This window comes from Octopus bimaculoides, chromosome 10 (assembly GCF_001194135.2).
Source record: "Octopus bimaculoides isolate UCB-OBI-ISO-001 chromosome 10, ASM119413v2, whole genome shotgun sequence".
NCBI classification, from domain to species: Eukaryota; Metazoa; Mollusca; class Cephalopoda; order Octopoda; family Octopodidae; genus Octopus; species Octopus bimaculoides.
In genome coordinates, this window is record NC_068990.1 from 40,304,427 (window position 1) to 40,310,953 (window position 6,527).

The 6,527-nt window shown below is 34.5% G+C and overlaps 1 long non-coding RNA gene across 1 annotated transcript in view; it reads right to left on the reverse strand.

Moving 5' to 3' along the window:
• Positions 1-1,821: 1,821 nt before the first annotated feature.
• LOC128248895 (uncharacterized) overlaps positions 1,822-6,527 on the reverse strand; it is a 110,102-nt gene continuing 105,396 nt past the window's right edge. Inside the window, exon 3 of the long non-coding RNA XR_008265045.1 lies at positions 1,822-6,321. This is a non-coding gene — a long non-coding RNA (uncharacterized LOC128248895). The remainder of the gene's footprint in view (positions 6,322-6,527) is intronic.

A 6,527-nucleotide genomic window follows, 5' to 3' on the forward strand; every position in this document is an offset into this window, starting at 1 on the left:
ACCACCACCACCACCACCACCATCATCATCATCATCATCATCACCACCACCACCACCACCACCACCATCATCATCATCATCATCATCATCATCATCATCATCATCATCGACTTCACTAATTTAACTACTGTCAATGACACCAATACCTTCTACACCACCACCACCACCACCACAACCACCGTCAGCATCACCATCACCTCCACATCTACAATCGCATCATCAATATCGTTATTTTCATAAAGCATTGAGGCTTTCTGGAGAAGGAATCATTTTAAAATTATTATTATTACTATTATTGTTATTATCATTATCATTATCATTATTATTATTATTATCATTATTATTATCATCATTATTATTATTATTATTATTATTATTATTATTATTATTATTATCATTATTATTATTATTATAATTATTATTATAATAATACTAATTATTATTATTATTATTATTATTATCATCATCATCATCATTATCATTATCATTATTATTATTATTATTATTATTATTATTGCTATTATTGTTGTTATTGTTGTTACTGCTGCTGCAACTCCTATCATTATTATTACCAACATTGCTATTATTCCTGTTGTTGTTGTTGTTGTTTTCATTATTCTAATTCTTTTTTTTTTTTTTAATTTTTCATTTTTGACCATGGCAATAACACAAGATTTCAAGATTTTAATCAAATTTATTAATTTCATTGATAAACATCTCCACAGATTATGGAGCAAGATATCACTAACAACAACAACAACAACAACAACAACTGCAATAAGAACAAACATAAAAAAAAGAAAACATCCATTAGCTTCATCGAAAATGTTCAATTAATAATTAACTTGATTGTAAGTCTTTGAAAATATAGAAAAATGCAAATACAAACAAAAATGAAATATAAAAGAAGTAAAAATAATATTTCATAAAAAAAATTAAATAATCAAGATTGGTTATTTATTATAGAGTTTATTTTTTTATCGTACTCCCCTCCCCCACACACACACACACTTCCTTCAATGTTTTCTTTTGTTTTCGTTATCACTTTTTGAAACTTATTTTCAAATTCTTTATCAGAGGAAGATTTTGGAAATGATAACAAAATTATAATAATAATAATAATAATAATAATAATAATAATAATAATAATAATAATAATAATAGTAATGATGATGATGATGATGATGATGATGATGATGATGATGATGATGATGATGATGATGGTGGTTAATTCTTTGAAGAAACTCCCCTTAATTTTTAAAATTCCAAATTAGATTTTAATAGACCTTTGACATTCTTTTGATCATTTCTTAAAATCTTTCAGATATAAAAAAAAATAGGAACACAGGAAAAACAAAAAAAAAAAAAGAAAATGTAAAAAGTATAAAATTTCAAATAATATTAAAGATGATAATCATGATGATGATGATGTTGTTGTTGTGGCTGCTGTTGATGATGTTTATGGACTCAGAGAGCAAATATGATAAATAAATAACTGAATTTTCTTTCTCTTTACCCACTTCCTTCAATCTGAATCATAACTTTCTCTCGGTTAAAAAAAAAAAAAAAATTATGATTTTGACCTCATGACCCCAGGAGGAATAATTATTTTGGAGTGAAAGGAAGGCAAGAGGAAAAGATTGGGTTTGTTTTAATGAAGAAGGAAGATATATAGAGAGAGACAGATGGATAGAATGAGGGAGAAATATGTGAGTGAAGAAGAGAAAGAAAAAACAGAAGACAAGATTTTTCAGATATAAACTCAACACTTGAATAACAATTTTCATTTATTTATTTATTTATTTAAAACATTTTGTGCATATATGGGAATATATATAAACCCTTGGTACAGTAAATGATACATCTTTTGACCACTAAGCTTCTGGACATGAATACGCAATCATCCCACGCATAGCCTTTAATATTTAATATCCATAATCACACATGAAGAGATATAAACTAAGGCCATTAGGCTATTGGAACACTGCTAAGGAGACAGCAAAAAAGGATTTACTTTACCTCCTCAAAGAACCGACAGTTGGATAGTTAGATTGTATGTAGATCAGAATGGTGATTTCCACTTTGTTGTCATGACAGAAGAGAAGGAGGCTCTCATTGTTGTACAGAGAGAACAGGTTGTAGGGCAGACCTAAGGCCATGAATACTCTGGCACTGGTTCTGGAAACATCCAACAATCTCTAATGACCCCTCATTGTGAATACACACTGAATAGCACTGTCATAATATTTATTTTAGCAAAATACAAGTTCCAGATCCTATGAAGGCAATGCTTCCTGCCTTGCTCACTTTCCACCACACATTTGTACACACATATAAACACAATAGCCTACTTACCAGCCACCCTACTGTAGATTCATACAATATCTGCTCTATATGTTTAACTTTCATGGTTTATTTCTCATGTCCACATCTGAGGAATAAAATAAAGGAAATATTTTGTAACGTTAATCATATTTCATCACTAGCACTTTTAATTCATCTCTGCTAGCACCACTAAAGAAAACTCCCATACCATCGTCATGTAAAAAAAAGTACTCATGCTGGCATTATATCAAAATGTGCCCATGCTAGTCCCTTGTAAAAAGAGCCCCATGTACTCTGTGGTTGGCATTAAGAAGGGCATCCAGCCATAGAAACCATACCAAAACAGACAACTGGAACTTGGTGGAGTGCTCCAACAAGCCAGTTCCTGTAAAACCATCCAATTCCTGCCAGTATGGAAAACAGATGTTGAATGATGAGGAGAAGATGATGATGATGATGATGATGATGATGATAAATATACATTCACACACACAAACATACACATGTAAACAACCATCACTTTTAAAGAAGTGAACTCCCAAGGCCATTGCTATGCACAAGGAAATCTTAGCTGCACCCTAAATAACTGACATAAAATTCTTAATTGAATTAAAAATACTAAAATTTAGTTAAAAAAAAAAAGAACTGGTTGAGAGGTTCATGTTGTCTTATGATGACACATGATTTGGCATGAAATATTTCAAATTTTGCCCTGTAACAGATTTACGCAGAAATATGTGCATGATCATAAATCTCGAGATTTCTTTATAACTTTTCAACTACATCTTCCCCATTAGTGTAAAGAAGGTAACGGTTGGAAGATGTTGCAGAAAAATATTGTATAAGAAGACTCTGATTGCTATACTGAGAGAAGACAGAACAAAATGTAGGGTTGGATACTCTGGTATCAGCTCTGAAAACACCAAACACTTTCTAATGATCCTTAATGGGGATTTCACATATATAACACCATTATAGCTTCATCACAAAGACTAAGTTTCTTTGTGTTATGTCTCAAGCTACTGCTATCTAGCACCTTCGGATGATCTCTACTCAACCGCTACACAACTGCTACTCGACTGCTACTCAACAATCTACTACGGCCAGACTATCTCTATTTATATGTCTTGGGAGATCCTACTTCTTCACCTGGGGACGTCGACACAACACTTTGGAAAATACATGAGCCCTTATCAGTTATTATCAATGTACAAATCTCAAGTGCAAAACACATTGTAATACAGTTAAGGCCACACCAGAATGTTGAACAGATCACAAGGAAAGTGCTACTGCTTCTGCTGCCATCACAGTCACAAGAAACCTTTTGGTTAATTACCGAATTTTCACTCACCAACATTCTATTCTGTTCCTTGGCCCGCAGATGCTATTTCTTCTGTCTGCCACTTCTACTGTTAACATTTCTGAATTAACAAGCTGGTTACCATTTCTACTGAACCTTTATGCTCTCTCTCCTGTTGTGTCTCTCCTCCTGGGTCTACTTATCTCTCATCAATTCTACAGTGACTCCCTACCTATGTCCAATGCGAAACACTTTGCCAGTACAGTCCTTCCTCCACAAAATTACCACATTGTCCCTGCTAATGTTGATCCACATAGGTTCAAGCTGAACATTCTCCACACCCAGTTCATCAGTCTGCAAATATTATAAGGGCTACAGCTACTGCCCCCCTCTTTCCCCCTACTCCCTTTTTATTTAATGAAATATAAACAACTACAAAATCAATATTATTTGTTAATGTCACTGCTATCATATTACATTTAACAATAGCATTACTTGTACAGCTACAACAACCAATGGGCAGCAGCAACAGCAGCAACTGTAACAACAACAACAACAACAATAGCAATAATAACAACAATCTTACATTCACAGTGGAGGCGCAATGGCCCAGTGGTTAGGGCAGCGGAATCGCGGTCATAGGATCGCGGTTTCGATTCCCAGACCGGGCGTTGTGAGTGTTTATTGAGCGAAAACACCTAAAGCCCCACGAGGCTCCGGCAGGGGATGGTGGCAAACCCTGCTGTACTCTTTCACCGCAACTTTCTCTCACTCTTACTTCCCGTTTCTGTTGTGCCTGTAATTCAAAGGGTCAGCCTTGTCACACTGTGTTACGCTAAATATCCCGGAGAACTACTACGTTAAGGGTACACGTGTCTGCGGAGTGCTCAGCCACTTGCACGTTAATTTCACGAGCAGGCTGTTCCGTTGGTCGGATCAACTGGAACCCTTGACGTCGTAAGCGACGGAGTGCCAAAAACAACATATATTTGTATTGAGTAGCTGTAAGTCATCACTATTTGTTTACTCTTATGTTGTTACTCATAGTAATAAATTGGTGGATCCTCAGGCAGCATTTATATTTTTAATGCTGTTGACACCACCTGATCAAAAGGTACTTCTCAAATGTCGAAAGCAGCTGATGATGGGAATACACATATGTTATGATCGTTTGGGACTTTCTTATATCTTAGTTTCATTATTTCGAGTTGTCCTTCATTCTGGTGAAGTGGAAGGCGTTTGTGGATTCATAATTTGTGGCGGTTACTTACATTGGTATTGTTTGATTTTTTTCATTGGTAATCTAATTAAGCTTAGATAAGGCTGAGATACTGGCATCCAGTTCTGGGGGTTCTCTTGCATATGTGTGTGTATAAACAGATATATATTTATATGTGTATGTATATATATATATATATATTGTATAAAAGATCGTGGGTAAAGCCAAAGTAATGCGAAATATTGAATGCAAGGTTAGTCTACATTAATTCACATATTTGTTTTCTTGTGATTTACCTTGCATTTACTTCACATTGTTTTGACCTTACGCACAATCTTTTATACAATATATTCTACACAATGCTTCATAGTAATTATTCCATATATATATATACAGAGCGATGGGGGAATTGGACAAAATAAAGTAAACACCTTGTTAAATGAGTGTTTTATTATTTAAGACAGAGGTGGTCCAGATTTGGGATCAATCACAACTTTAATACATCGAGGAATTGACTTGCACATGCTCTTATTAGGGAAACTGTGAGCCAATCTAAAGTAAAATCTGCTTTAGCTCTTTCAGTGATGATACAATTGGGAAAAGGGTCCCCACTTGCCGCTCTAAAATGCACCATAAGTTTTTGATTTCCGGTGACTGTGGGGACCATTCAACGTTACCTACTTCAATTTTGCGCCATTTGTACCAATTTTGAATAACATTAGCCGCGTGAGTCGGCGCATTATCGTCCTAAAAGACTGCCATCATCAAGGAATAATGTTTGTACTATAAAATGGACATGAAAAACCAAAGTACACAGATAATTAAATTTGTCATGTAGAACGACTAAAGGGTTAATTGAAATCCGTGATACAGCAGCTCAAATCATCTCAGATTTACCTCAATGCTTGACGGTAGAGACCAAAAAGTCAAGTTTCAAGACTTCTTTGAATAGTCACCAGACATAAATTTTCCCCGAAATGGGAAGGAAAGGATGAATTAAGATTCATCAAAGAAGATAGCATTGTTCCGTTGAGTCATTGACCACTTCCAATAGCCTAGCCACCATTTTTTCGGTTGATGAGTATAGGAAAAGTTTAGCAACTGCAACCTTTGCATGGTATCCAACTATATAGACATCGCGACAAACGGTTTTGATTGACACGAGGTTGGCCTAGTAGTTGTGTAACTCGGATGTCAATTTTGCTACTGCAGTTTATGGCATTTAGACATTAATAAGTTCCACAATTCTACGATGTTTCTCTGTGAGCTTTGCCTTTCGTCAAGAATTATGCTTGCCAGGGTTGGTTTTAGTTTGGTTTTGGAATGCCAAAATTATTTTAGAAGCTGTAACTCTTGGAACATTAAAAAAAATTCAGCATTTTTGAATGACTGAAGTTCCAACCATCCGCGCCCCAACAATTTGTCTGCTTTGGAAATCAGATAGGACATGCATTTTCACTTATTTAAATCAAAATATCTGAAAGAGAAAAAAAAAGTGGCATATCATGAAATACGAGGCATATATAATGCATATAAAAACACATATAGAGACTAGAACATTTTGAGGTTGTCATATTGCCAAAAGAAAATAAAATAAACATAAGTGGTATTTCCAGTACATATGCGTGTGTGATTGTCTGTTTGTGTCTATGTGTATCACATATATATATATATATATATATA